The 15245-nt window shown below is 41.0% G+C and overlaps 1 protein-coding gene and 1 long non-coding RNA gene across 2 annotated transcripts in view; one reads left to right on the top strand and one right to left on the bottom strand.

Annotated features, from left to right (window-relative positions):
• The window catches only part of LOC309694596 (junctional adhesion molecule-like), a 271132-nt gene that overhangs the window by 238584 nt on the left and 17303 nt on the right, over positions 1-15245 (bottom strand). The gene's annotated exons all lie outside the window — the stretch shown is intronic.
• Positions 15-14886, top strand: LOC309696409. Its single transcript, XR_014273475.1, has 3 exons — positions 15-300; positions 13167-13272; positions 14347-14886. It is a non-coding gene; the product is annotated as an uncharacterized lncRNA (long non-coding RNA).

Raw genomic sequence — 15245 nt, 5'->3', positions numbered from 1 at the left:
GGCCGCACAGCAACAAATCACAGCAGAGCCGGAAAAGGAGGCGGAGCAAAGTGTGTGTGCAGGAGAGGAGTCGAGCAGAGAGAGCTGCTTTTTCCATGAAACGGGAGTGGAGTAGTAAACTTACAGGAACATATACAACTACCAACGTTGGGATTAATATCTGCATCGATCTCCACACCCTTGTCTCCTGGATCGTAGCTCAGATCAGCGTGAACCACGTGGGTCTCTGCTCCCTGATCTGTTTCTTAAGACTTCCAGCTTCATCACGGAGTTTCTCTCGGTTTGTGGGCTCATCTAAAGGTAAGCACCGAGCTAACTTTAATGTGGGTTCAGTTTATGTTGAGTTTAGCTCTGTTGAGAAATAATAGATTGCTTGCTATACATTGGAGTTAGACAGACTGTAGAGTTTGTGATTGCTTGCAACGTTAGAATATGGCGGTTGCTAGGGGGTAAGAACAAAAGGATGGGGTGCAGGGCAGGAGAACAACCAACCCCCAGGACAGGAAACCGCGGTAAAGTGAGCCGTCATTTGTGAGCCGCGGGCAAGCCAGCCGCCTCCTATCCGCCGCATAAATTTCCTTGCGCTTTTACACCAGTCTTTACGGTAGCGCCTTTTCGCTTTGTATAAAAATTCATTAAAAATCACCCTGAGTAGTTGATGTCCAACTTTCAACACATCCCTCCTCTGGGACACCCACTGTACCTGTGTGCCAAGTTTCAGACAGATTTACTGTAGAATTCCTCAGAAATTAAAGGGTACTTGTATCCAATGCAATACAGCCAATACAATAGAATTATGTCAATTTTCAAAAATTCATTAAAAATCATCCTGAGTAGTTGATGTCCAACTTTCAACAGATTCCTTCTCTGGGACACCTACTGTACCTGTGTGCCAGGTTTCATCCAGATTTACTGTAAAATTCCTCAGAAATTAAAGGAAACTTCTATTCAACGCAATCAGCCAATACAATAGAATTATGTCAATTTTCAAAAATTCATTAAAAATCATCCTGAGTAGTTGATGTCCAACTTTCAACACATCCCTCCTCTGGGACACCTACTGTACCTGTGTGCCAAGTTTCAGACAGATTTACTGTAGAATTCCTCAGAAATTAAAGGAAACTTATATTCAACGCAATCAGCCAATACAATAGAATTATGTCAATTTTCAAAAATTCATTAAAAATTATCCTGAGTAGTTGATGTCCAACTTTCAACACATCCCTCCTCTGGGACACCTACTGTACCTGTGTGCCAAGTTTCAGCCAGATTTACTGTAGAATTCCTCAGAAATTAAAGGAAACATATATTCAATTCAATACAGTCAATACAATAGAATTATTGTCAATTTTCAAAAATTCATTAAAAATCATCCCGAGTAGTTGAGGTCCAACTTTCAACAGATTCCTTCTCTGGGACACCTACTGTACCTGTGTGCCAAGTTTCAGCCAGGTTTACTGTAGAATTCCTCAGAAATTAAAGGAAACTTATATTCAACGCAATCAGCCAATACAATAGAATTATGTCAATTTTCAAAAATTCATTAAAAATCATCCTGAGTAGTTGAGGTTTCAACCCTTTTTCTAGTCAGTGGGTGTGTGGGCAGACAACTCTGGCTTGTCACCCAGTTGGATTTCCTGGTATTTGTAAGATGGCACTATCTACAAATCAGGACACATTAACCATGATATTTAAAAAATGACATGATGACATAGTCCTTGGTCAGTTTACCAAGCATTTCTCAGTTTTGTTTTTTATAGTTCTGTTCATCATATCATTGTTTGTGAGTCCTGGATTATTTGATGATATGTTTACATTATGTATTCTTTTGTTTTCAGTTCCATAAGTAAGCTTTTAAGTGTAGTTCTTTTTCAGCATTCCACAAGTGGATGGAAGACTTGTGAAAACACTCTAGTGTTAAAGCCAGTCTTGTCTTCATGTCTGTTTATGCTTTTGTCTGTGTCAAGCTCGTGTATCTTAGGTCTGTGTTTTAGTTTGGTGGCCTCTTGTCTCGTTCTTGTGTTGAGTCTTACGTCCACTGTCTTCTTATTCCCAATGTATCCCTGCTGTGTTACACAGCTGTCTCCAATTCCCCTAATCGCCATCCTATTTATACATTTTGCCAATCTCCCGGTCTGAAGTACTCGATTCTATTCTATTCTATTTATATAGGGAGTGCAGAATTATTAGGCAAGTTGTATTTTTGAGGAATAATTTTATTTTTGAACAACAACCATGTTCTCAATGAACCCAAAAAACTCATTAATATCAAAGCTGAATGTTTTTGGAAGTAGTTTTTAGTTTGTTTTTAGTTTTAGCTATTTTAGGGGGATATCTGTGTGTGCAGGTGACTATTACTGTGCATAATTATTAGGCAACTAAACAAAAACCAAATATATGCCCATTTCAATTATTTATTTTTACCAGTGAAACCAATATAACATCTCCACATTCACAAATATACATTTCTGACATTCAAAAACAAAACAAAAACAAATCAGCGACCAATATAGCCACCTTTCTTTGCAAGGACACTCAAAAGCCTGCCATCCATGGATTCTGTCAGTGTTTTGATCTGTTCACCATCAACATTGCGTGCAGCAGAAACCACAGCCTCCCAGACACTGTTCAGAGAGGTGTACTGTTTTCCCTCCTTGTAAATCTCACATTTGATGATGGACCACAGGTTCTCAATGGGGTTCAGATCAGGTGAACAAGGAGGCCATGTCATTAGTTTTTCTTCTTTTATACCCTTTCTTGCCAGCCACGCTGTGGAGTACTTGGACGCGTGTGATGGAGCATTGTCCTGCATGAAAATCATGTTTTTCTTGAAGGATGCAGACTTCTTCCTGTACCACTGCTTGAAGAAGGTGTCTTCCAGGAACTGGCAGTAGGACTGGGAGTTGAGCTTGACTCCATCCTCAACCCGAAAAGGCCCCACAAGCTCATCTTTGATGATACCAGCCCAAACCAGTACTCCACCTCCACCTTGCTGGCGTCTGAGTCGGACTGGAGCTCTCTGCCCTTTACCAATCCAGCCACGGGCCCATCCATCTGGCCCATCAAGACTCACTCTCATTTCATCAGTCCATAAAACCTTAGAAAAATCAGTCTTGAGATATTTCTTGGCCCCGTCTTGACGTTTCAGCTTGTGTGTCTTGTTCAGTGGTGGTCGTCTTTCAGCCTTTCTTACCTTGGCCATGTCTCTGAGTATTGCACACCTTGTGCTTTTGGGCACTCCAGTGATGTTGCAGCTCTGAAATATGGCCAAACTGGTGGCAAGTGGCATCTTGGCAGCTGCACGCTTGACTTTTCTCAGTTCATGGGCAGTTATTTTGCGCCTTGGTTTTTCCACACGCTTCTTGCGACCCTGTTGACTATTTTGAATGAAACGCTTGATTGTTCGATGATCACGCATCAGAAACTTTGCAATTTTGAGACTGCTGCATCCCTCTGCAAGATATCTCACTATTTTTGACTTTTCTGAGCCCGTCAAGTCCTTCTTTTGACCCGTTTTGCCAAAGGAAAGGACGTTGCCTAATAATTATGCACACCTGATATAGGGTGTTGATGTCATTAGACCACACCCCTTCTTATTACAGAGATGCACATCACCTAATATGCTTAATTGGTAGTAGGCTTTCGAGCCTATACAGCTTGGAGTAAGACAACGTGCATGAAGAGGATGATGTGGACAAAATACTCATTTGCCTAATAATTCTGCACTCCCTGTACAGCGCCAAATCACAACAACAGTCACCTAAAGACACTTTATGTTGCTGGGTAAAAACACAACAATAATACAAAGAAAACCCCAACAATTTAAGTACCCCATATGAGCTAACATTTAGTGTGAGTGGGAAGGAAAAACTCCATTTGAAGAGGTAGAAACATCTGGCAGAAACAGGCTCAAGGAGAGACAGCCATCTGCTGTGACTGGCTGAGGTTGATGAAAAGGAGACAGGAAAACATATACACTGTGCAAGAGATGCATACTAACTAATGATTAAATGCAGAGAGGTGTATAAACACAGAACGAGCAAAGAAGGAAAAAATTCATACATGATTGGAAGCCCGCAAGAGCCTAGGCTTATTGCAGCACAAATAAGGGAAGATTCAGGGGCACCTGATCCACTATAACTGTATTATTTGTCAAAACTGAAGGTGTTAATGCTAATCTCAAAAGCAGAGACGGGTGTTTGTCTTCTGAATTAATTTAGAATAGAATATAATTCAACTTTATTGTCATTGCACATGTCACAGGTACAAGGCAAGAAAATGCAGTTTGCATCCATCCAGAAGTGCTTTAGCCATGATATAGATATATTAGAATATATATTAGCAATAATATAGGTATGTAAGTATATTACAGAAATGGTTCTATTATGGTATGTTACAATGTACACGGTATGAAGGTATGTTATGAATATGCTATAACTATAAGTATAGTTACAGGCTGTAGTGAGTACAAACTATTTACACGCTATGAACAGGATATAAATATAAAAAACTATACAGAATATGAGATATACAGCTATACAGAAATGTGAACTATGCAGGTTATAAACAGTTGTAGAATTAAAAATGATCGTATTGTACAGAATGATGTGAGCTGCATCCACAGAAGAGAGGTCTAAGAGATGAAGACTCTGATTACCGTTCAACCTTAAAATTCTATAGGAACCACAAGTACACCTAATATTCCAAAATTAAAATCTGGATTTCAGAGCGAGTCAGTGAAGAAAAGCAAATATGCTGTCTCTTTATAGTCACTGTCATGACTCTCTCAGCAGCACTTTTGATCCATCAATATTAAACAATTATTGATGCAGCAGATTGAGATTAAACCTGGCACACAGGTACAGTAGGTGTCCCAGAGGAGGAATCTGTTGAAAGTTGGACCTCAACTACTCAGGATGATTTTTAATGAATTTTTGAAAATTGACATAATTCTATTGTATTGACTGTATTGAATTGAATATAAGTTTCCTTTAATTTTTGAGGAATTCTACAGTAAATCTGGATGAAACTTGGCACACAGGTACAGTAGGTGTCCCAGAGGAGGGATGTGTTGAAAGTTGGACCTCAACTACTCAGGATGATTTTTCATGAATTTTTTAAAATTGACATAATTATATTGTATTGGCTGACTGCATTGGATACAAGTACCCTTTAATTTCTGAGAAATTCTACAGTAAATCTGGCTGAAACTTGGCACACAGGTACAGTAGGTGTCCCAGAGGAGGGATGTGTAGAAAGTTGGACCTCAACTACTCAGGATGATTTTTAATGAATTTTTGAAAATTGACAATAATTCTATTGTATTGGCTGATTGCGTTGAATATAAGTTTCCTTTAATTTCTGAGAAATTCTACAGTAAATCTGGCTGAAACTTGGCACACAGGTACAGTAGGTGTCCCAGAGAAGGAATCTGTTGAAAGTTGGACATCAACTACTCAGGATGATTTTTAATGAATTTCTGACATTTCCATAATTGTATTGACTGTATCGGGCTGTTTCATTGTAATTTGTGTGCGCACGTGCTCGCGTACGTGCACGTGTGCGCGGGTATAGGCTTTCAATCGGCACATAAAGCGAACAGGCGCTACCGTGAAGACTGGTGTAAAAGCGCAAGGAAATTTATGCGGCGGATAAGAGGCGGCTGGCTTGACCGCGGCTCACAAATGACGGCTCACTTTACCGCGGTGACAGGAAGCCACGGGTACAAGCGTGGGGGAGGGCAATTAGTCATTGAAATAGGACTTCATAGGACGATCTCCAGATGCATCCAGGGCTGGACTGGGATAAAAAAATCGACCCGGGCATTTTGACTGAGACCGGTGTTCCAGTTTAACTGGCGTCGCAGATTAACTGGCTTTGGACGAACAAATGTGTGGCAGTACGAGCAGGGCTGGACTGGCCATCGAGCATACCCAGCATTTGCCCAGTGGGCCGCCCTTGATTTTTCGTTTTTATGGGCCGATGGGGTTTTATTTCTTTTCTCTTTTTTACGGTATAAATGAATGGTGGGGGATTGGCCAGTTGGTTATGATCAACTGAATTGAGCTGGACCAATTACAGCCGAGGAAGTCGAACTAAAGTTGAGGTGAAAAGCAAGGCGGTTTGTCCCGTACTACTTTAGCTAGAAAGCTGCTAATTCAGTTATGAAACTGATCAGTGACCAGCTGATCGGCTTTTCTCTGCGCCAGAAAGAGAAAACCAGCGAGGTCGCATTAAACAACAGCAGCACGTTTAACCCTTGGATGCACAACCTACCAATACCTAAACTCTTCCACGAGTGGGGTCAAAAATGACCCCAAATAAAATCAATGCATTTTGCTATAAACTCGGTTGTTATTCTTCAAAATCTTTAAAATGAAGAGTTGTAATATTTTTATATTTGAGGTATTCCTCATAAAACATGTTTGTGACATAAGGCCCGTTTCATTTTTATTTATTTTTTCATTAATTTTAAGAAATTGGAGTTTTTGTATCACTTGTATCACTTTTGTATGCTTGCTCAGTATATACTGCAGAAGCTGGGTCTTCCCTCTGAAAGGCACAATTGGTTCATCCGCTGTAACACAATCACTGAGCATGAATTTCTGCCTGCAGTTGACCAGGAACAGGCCCCATATGTAGAAAGGAAAGCTGCCACGTGGTTTGTTTTCAGTCGGTAGGCTCTGGTCCTCTTGTCATCAAAGTGCAAGACGGGCGAATATCTTCAAATCTTTGAATTGACATAGTGGCCTTGTACAATTGGTTATGCAGAGGACTCCTAAAAAGCACACCGACTGGTATATCCCAGTTCTTCTCACTTCCTGCAAGAATGGTCAATCAAATAAAGGCCAGGAGCTTATGTTTGATTACATTTTTCCACTCTTTTCCCCTGTCTGTGGCGACTCTTTGTGCCTCCATGTTTGTGCATGTCAGCACCTCTTCTATTATATTATCAGACATGAACATCTTCCATACATCTATAGGGGAGACCGTACTAAACCCAGGTGCAAGCCCTAGCTGACTAATTCAGAATATTGTGGCTAGAGCAGTAAGAGGGGCTCATTCTGTTGGACTCAATATCCATTTCCTCTTCAGAGGACTCATCTGAGGACTCCTCTGTGTCTGACTGGCCTTGTTCAGGGGGGGGGACAATAGTCTGGGTCCTCTATATCTGAGATGTCCGAGTCAATGCCTCCGATGGGCTCTTCATCCCATCCATCTTGGATCATTTGTAGGGAAAGGTCCACAGGGATCCTAGCTGGCCTCATAGCAGCCATGTTACTTTAGATATTAAAAAAAAAACCCATCAAAACCCACCCACCCATGAATTTGGAAACTCTTCATCACGTGACGTAATCGGCCTTCAAATCCCGCTTTCAAAGCTGCAGACTCTGGGGATGTCCAAATTCATGGGCTGCATCCTCTTGAGGCCGCATTTGAAGTACGTTTGTAGGATGCATCCTATGGATTTTGACACCTCTTCTGAATTGGAATACAGCCATAGAGTGGGGGGCGGGATCTGGCTGAGGCAGCTCTTACTCCTCATTTAAAGACAGGCAGACCTCCACTGTCATTCTTGTGAGATTTAAGGCGACACAAAATGCTTGGAGAACAAAACTCAATTTTTGTCCTTTAAACAGGGGTTAACAAAACACTAAGAATCATAGTGGTGTTTCCATTTCCATTGCAAATTCTTTGCAGTCTCTCTCCTAGTTCGTTAAAACGTCCTACATGTGTGAGTTGCTGAAGCACATGTCGCGGTTCCCCCTTTTGTGCAAACAAAAGAACGATGGGACTGAGGCAATTTTCCCTCAGGATGGCCAGTCACCACGTGCCTGTGATTCATCAAAACTCACCTGAGAAATCCTGCTCATCAAGGCCGAACTGTTATGGAAATTTTAGAAAACTCACTGCAACATACCCTGTGAGCTGGGTTTGAAGTGTGTTTAATAAACACATTACAATTTGGGTGGGAACATCCCAGTCAACACAAGGATCATCTCTGAAGTTTTGCCGCCACCCTCACAGACACTCTCAAACAAAGAACATTCCACAGGACATCACGTATCCCTATACCTTCAGTCCAGCTCATCCTTGACCTCAGAGAAAAATTACAACCACCTGTCACCTCCCTTAAAGTAGGCTGTCTGGAGATCTTCCAGTCTACGATGGGTCCACTGTGAAGGTGCAATAACATGGGGCCCACTTGTGATAACATTCTATGTGAATGCATACAACTGATGAACACTGAAGTGAGAAAATAAAATTACTATTACTAATGTGATATGATTAAAACATAGGAAAAGAAATCTGCCACCACATCATGAAAATAACATACTGGTGGTAAATACACATAGAAATGAACAATTACAAGATTAAGTCTTCATAGCCCACAAGTTCATGCGACCCTAGGATGTCGCTGTCATCTTCCTGTTCCTGAAAAAAACATACATACATCAACCCTTTCCTTGTCTGCTTGGAGTAGGTACAATCTTGCATATCAGTGTCAAGTCAGACAACCATTTGTCCCCATTATCAGTCCAGTCAGTCCCCGTATGTTTATTGGTGAAAGCACAACTTCTTCTGTCGACTTAAGTTTCTACTGCCAGTAGTGATGTGTCGGTCGCGAACGAAATGAATCTCAGAGCCGGATCTTTGAAGTGAGCGTCACGAGCTGTAGGGTTTATTTTCTTTCTCTCACCTTCTCTGTCACACTTTTTTCCGCTTCACTCCACACGCGAGCCTTGTGCTTTGCGCTGGGAAGAGGGGGGAGGGGCAGTAGTTACGCTCGCAGTAGCACATGAACAGAGCGAGACAGAAAGAGAGCCAGGGACAACAACATCCCATTAGAAAGGTATAGGAATCAACCACAACTATTTTCAGTTGCAGATGATAAAGGATTCAGAAAGTTTATTCATGCAGGCCCATATGACAGAGAATATGCATCTTCTTTTTGTTTTCATATTTTAATTAATATTTTATTGTGTTGTGGTTTGCAGTGTTTTGTTTTGTTTCACTTTAAATTAGTTTAAAAGGAAAAAGATGAAAATTTAAATAGTTAAAAGTTGGTTTTTGTATCATATGATTAATTTATTACATTTTATGTGGACTGAATCAATAAAAGTATATTTACGGTGGTCCCTAGAGACAAAGCATGTATAAACCCTGAGGCACGCACAAACTCCAAAACACGTACAAAACACAACAGAAGTGCTCCAGGATGCTAGGCGCAGTGTAATTACTAGGGGTGCAACGATATTCGTATCGATATTGAACCGTTCGATACAGTGCTTTCGGTTCGGTACGCATATGTATCGAACAATACAAAATTTGTAATTTCTTTTCCAACTTTCCTTCTGACGATGCTGTCTGTGTTGAGCGCTCAGTGAATCTGCATTCGACTACTCCGCCTAGGCTGCACTGTCGAGCGCAGATCCACTGAGCGCTCCACACAGACAGCATCCTCAGAAGGAAGAGCGCAGGGCAAGCATGACAAGTGAAATCTCCCGCAGCAAGCTTAAACATGTGAGAGGTTGATCGCGCAGAGAATCGCTGAGCATTATGTGAGTGCGTGTGTAAAAGCAGCAGGATATATATTTTAGTTCTGCTGAGCCAAATAAGACAGGTCAGGGTGAAGAAGTGACAGCCAAAGAAAAGCTTACCACAAAACAGAAAAGTTATGACAAATCAGACTATAAGGCAAAAAGAAAGTGCAGCTTTATGGTTTCATGGACAAAAGAATTTCTGTGGCTGCAATATGATGAGCTAAATAACCAGGGGTGCACATAAGTGGTCCGAAGGTGCGCATTCGCTGTCAAAATAAAAAACACGCACAAGGGTTAGGGTTAAATTTAAAAACTGTACTTTTGAGTTAAAATATATATTTATAATTTTAATAAATGACAAATTAAAAAGGCATGAACATTTTTTTGTATCGAAAAAATATCGAACCGTGACACCAAAGTATCGAACCGAACCGAACCGTGAATTTTGTGTATCGTTGCACCCCTAGTAATTACGTTAGTAATTTTTTTTGTGCATAATTTTATATTGTTGTTAATAATAAATTAATTAAAGCAACAAAAAAACCTCAAGAGCTGGCTGGGAGGCTTAAGAGCCAGCTCTTTTTAGTGAGCCGAGACGAAAGAGCCGGTTCTCTAAAAAGAGCCGGAAATCCCATCACTAACTGCCAGCAACATGACATCATTTCAAAAAAGAAAAAAGATGAATTCAGAATTGATTACCTTGCTGATTCCTTTTAGACAAGGGACTTACTATCTAATCGTGTCCCACATAGGTGACTTTCTCCAGAGCCCATTGTAAGGTGGAGAAGCTCACCTTACCATCGTTTTTAAAGCAACAGTTTTGTATAGCACGTTTAGTTCCAATCATGCAGGCCTGCTTGAAGGAGAGCAGATTCTCAAACCTAACTTTCAGTGCACTCCTCAAACATATATAATAAAAGTTTCATCCCATGTAACAAGTTGTATGTCATGGTAAAACCTCCCCTACACATCAGGAACAAGAAACTAAGAATCTACTAGTCTCACTCATTTAATCCCTCTGCTGCATTCTGTTCACCCCTGCTATAATTCAATCATCTTTCCTAATATAATATTAGTCCACTAGTTCATATATTGCTTCTCATCCCACTAAGTGAACCATGAAATCAGAAACACAGGCTTAAAATACTATCTGGTCTTCTTGAGCTTCATTACATGCGTGTATGTGTTAGTAGGATTAATACATTTTTGTGCTCCTTAAAGGTTAAAATATCAATACTACACTCTCAATATCAGGAGAGCAAATCAATATGTCCTTCTTGTTTCAGAAACATCTAAAGTCAGGTTCAGCTAAATCCTAAGCGTTTGCGAGTTCACCAAGTGGATGTAAAGGTGTTGTTAACACCTTCAACAGGTGATGTGATGTGTGCCACTTCTACCGTATTTTCACGACCATAAGGCGCACTGTGCTAAAAGGCGCAGTCTCAGTTATGTGTGCCATTACTGTATTTAACACACACATAAGGCGCACTGGATCATAGGGCGCATACAAGTACCGTATGCGTATTTAAAAATAAAGCGGGAGCAAACCTGAATTCGGTACCTTACTCACATTTCTATTGCCGGTAATCGTCATCATCAACAACACACAAGCATACAAATGTGCGTATTTAAAAATTAAGCAGGAGCAAAACTGAGTTTGGTACTCACATTTTTATCATCAATCAAACCCATGGAAGTCCTCATCCTCTGTGTCTGAATTGAACAGCTGCGCTAAATCTCCATCAAACATTCCAGGTTCACTGTCTTCACCGTCAGAGTCACTTTCCGTGCCGTGCGGCTCCTCGGAAACGATGCCGGCTTTTGCGAAAGCTCGAACAACAGTGCCAGCAGACATGTTAGCCCAAGCATCTACAATCCATTGGCAAATTGTGGCGTAACTCGCCCGGCGCTGCCTTCCACTCTTAGTGAAACTGTGGTCTCCACCGGTCATCCATCGCTCCCAGGCCGCTCGCAGCCTTACTTTGAACGGGCGGTTCACACCGATGTCCAGCGGTTGGAGTTCCTTTGTCAGGCCTCCCGGAATGACAGCAAGCTCACAGTGCATTTGTTGCACTAGTTTTTTCACATCGGCTGTGAGATGCATAGAGTCACAGATCAACAGCGATGGTGATGCGTGGAAAAAACCACCTGGTCTCCTTACATACACCTCCCTCAGCCACTCTTTCATCATTTCCTCATCCATCCAGCCCTTTTCATTTGCCTTAATGATGATTCCTGCTGGAAACTTCTCTTTAGGCAAAGTCTTTCGCTTAAAAATCACCATAGGCGGCAGTTTCTGTCCATTAGCATGGCAGCCAAGCACAACAGTAAAAGAAGACTTTTCATACCCCGTTGTGCGTATCGCTACCGTGCTGGTCCCCTTCTTCTCCACAGTGTGACTCACCAGGATGTCAAAAGTGAGCGGGACCTCGTCCATGTTAGTGATGTAGCTGGGCTGGATGTTTTTGTCGCCGATGTGTTTGCTGCAGTAGGAGCGGAAGATGGCCAGCTTTTCCTTATAATCCGCTGGAAGTTGCTGCGCTACCGTAGTCCTGGTCCGGATGGAAAAATGGCACCGTGTCATAAAAAGTGAAAGTGAAACTGCTTTTAGCCGAATGGTGACCGTCGAAACGCTTCTCCCGCTCGCTCTTTGCTCGATGATCCACCGCTCGAGTCTTTCCTCCAACTCGAGCCACCTCGCCTTATGTCCGCGGAAACTCAGCTGCATTTTCTTGACCTGCCGGAGCTTGTTTTCTAGCTTCCTCCATTTGCGAACCATCGATTCGTTAATCTTAAATTCTCTCGCCGCTGCTCGATTTCCATGTTCCTCCGCGTAGCTGATGGCCTTCAGTTTAAACTGTGCTTCATAAGCGTGTCTCTTTGCCATTTTCAGGGTTGTTAAAACAACGATGTCTTGCATAATGCACATACCTGTTCTTTTATACAGGTATGTGCGATTGTCCCGGTATATACGATCAACGCCCACACTTCACCCTTTAACGTTCTCATGGTGTTCTCTACTACGTTCTCCTTACAACACATAGGGCGCACCGCGCTATAGGGCGCGCCGCACTTTTTGAAGAAAATCTAAGGCTTTTAAGTGCGCCTTATGGTCGTGAAAATACGGTATGATTTTTGCTAGCCCTATATGGAGGACCACAAGAGCCACGCACATCGAAATAAAGAATTCTGTGCTTAAATAATGAATTGTAGAATACATTCTCCATTTGTGAAATACTTTTTGAATTCCACATTAACAAAGTGATTTTTTTAAATGTTTTTTAAAAACCTCATTACCATCCTAGCTCCCCTAGGATGGTAATGAGGTGCTTGGAAATGTTGTAGTTGGCTGAGTTTATACTGCTACAACATTTCCAAGCTGGACTCCTTTGTGAAACTATGGAAGTCCATATATACAGGGTGTCGCATCCCCTGGGTAAAGGCGGCTTTTTACCTTTCAGGTTCTTGTAGGCAACTGATGACTTTCTTTTTGTAGTTGCTTCTGGGGTTTTACCTTGAAGCTTCATGGGTATTGTTGTCACCGAGGAGTGTAGTAATGTTTATTTGCTCTGCTTCTTTTTGTCAGGGATAAAATACAAATATATACTTTTTGTGTCCCAGCTGAGTAACAGGAAGCGAAGGGTCTGGTGGTGCAGCAGAGGAACAATTTCAGCCATTTGGACTCAGCTCAGCCACTACAGAGGAAACAATGTCTTCAACACAGAAGGTGAGAAAAATATCACAGTTACACTGTTATTGAAACTGTGTGCACAGCTGGTTGGTTTTTAATAACACATTAACAGCAGCTTTATCTTTTCCATCCTGGGCTCCTCCATATATACAGAATCTACATTCACAACCAAAAACCACAGAAGTTAGAAGAAAATACAAAGATGATATTTTATCAGCACATATTGAAACAACAATATCATCTGTTGAACTCAAAAAATTTTATGAAGTTAAAGATTTTCTCCACTTATCACGTAGGGGTGGGGGAAAAAAATCGATACTGTGTAGTATCGTGATATTTTGTTTGCTAATAATGTATCGATACAGGGACAGCAGAAATCGATATTTTGTTACAAAAAAGGTTTTTGTGCTCTGACTTCAGAGCATGTTGATCCTTTTTCTGAGCAAGAATCCTGACATTCCTTCACTGTCCAAATGTGTTTAACTTTTTTTTGGCAGCAATAAACATGACAGTTTACTTATTTGAATTTAAGACATGTTTTATTTTAATTAAGTTTAAAACTTTTTTATTTAATGTAAAATTCTATTTTGTTTTAATTTACTTTCAAATTCTTCAGTTGCTGAATGGGCTGCATAGTTTTCCTAAATTGCATAGTTCAGAATAGCTGTAATTGTACCAGATGGTTGCATTCAGTTAAGTTGGACTAGACTGTAATACAAACCGTTCAGTTTGTCAACAATAAAACTGACTGAAATGAGAGAAAGACTGAGTGTGAGACTTTGATATTAGATAAAATGAATATTGATGAAGTGTACCTTTATGTACAGAATCTGAATATTGCAAAATATTTTTTTAAAAAAATCGCAATAATATCGTATCGTGGGATGTATGGTGATTCCCACCTCTACTTATCAGTATTTCTTCAAGAATGTCATTTTCATTACAACTCTCATTGCACATCATTGTAATGTGACACTATCACCACAAGGTGGTGGTAACACACCAACAATGTGTTTTTTGTCACATTAAATTCCACCAATGGAGGGAGTTACAGTTTGTTCCATGACTGCATTTCACTCACTGCCTCTGTTTGTATCTCTGTCACTGCAGGACCAACATGAAGCGAGAAGTCAGTACTCTCAGGAGGCTGACAAACCTCACAGAAGAAAGGGAGAGAAGCCCTACAGCTGTGATGAGTGTGGGAAGGATTTTACCCAGGCTGGACACTTAAAAAGTCACCAAGTCATCCACAGTGGAGTTAAACCTTACAGCTGTGACTTGTGTGGAAAGTCTTTTAACCGGGCTGGAAGCTTAAAAAGACACCAACTCATCCACAGTGGAGTTAAACCTTACAGCTGTGATGAGTGTGGGAAGTCTTTTACCCAGGCTGGACACTTAAAAACTCACCAACTCATCCACAGTGCAGTTAAACCTTACAGCTGTGATGAGTGTGGAAAGTCTTTTGCCGAGACTCGAGGTTTAAAAAACCACCAACTCATCCACAGTGGAGTTAAAGCATACAGCTGTGACTTGTGTGGAAAGTCTTTTTTACGGGCTGGACACTTAAAAACACACCAACTCATCCACAGTGGAGTTAAAGAGTACATCTGTGGCTTGTGTGCTAAAGCTTTTGCTCGAAATGAACACTTACAGAAGCATCTAGTTACCCACTCTGGAATTAAGGTGTACAGCTGCGACTTTTGTGGAAAAACTTTCAACAACATACAGTACCGAAATATTCACCTACTGATTCACACTGGAAATGATGTTTACTGCTGTGATCAGTGTGGGAAACCGTTTACAACAGATGCACAGCTACAACAACACATGTTTAGCCACATTGAGGAGAGACCTTACAAATGTGACCTGTGTGAGAAGACTTTTAAAACTCCAAATCAGCTGAATAAACACCAACAGATCCACACCAGAAAGTAACTCTACAAGTGCAGTTACTGTGAGGATGTATTTAGTTTTTTATCTTGTAATTTTAACCTGAGTGTTTGGAACAA

Source organism: Aulonocara stuartgranti, assembly GCF_965226115.1.
Source record: "Aulonocara stuartgranti genome assembly, chromosome: 3".
NCBI classification, from domain to species: Eukaryota; Metazoa; Chordata; class Actinopteri; order Cichliformes; family Cichlidae; genus Aulonocara; species Aulonocara stuartgranti.
Note: the sequence above shows the minus strand (reverse complement) of the source record. Positions and strands in the feature narration are given on the sequence as shown.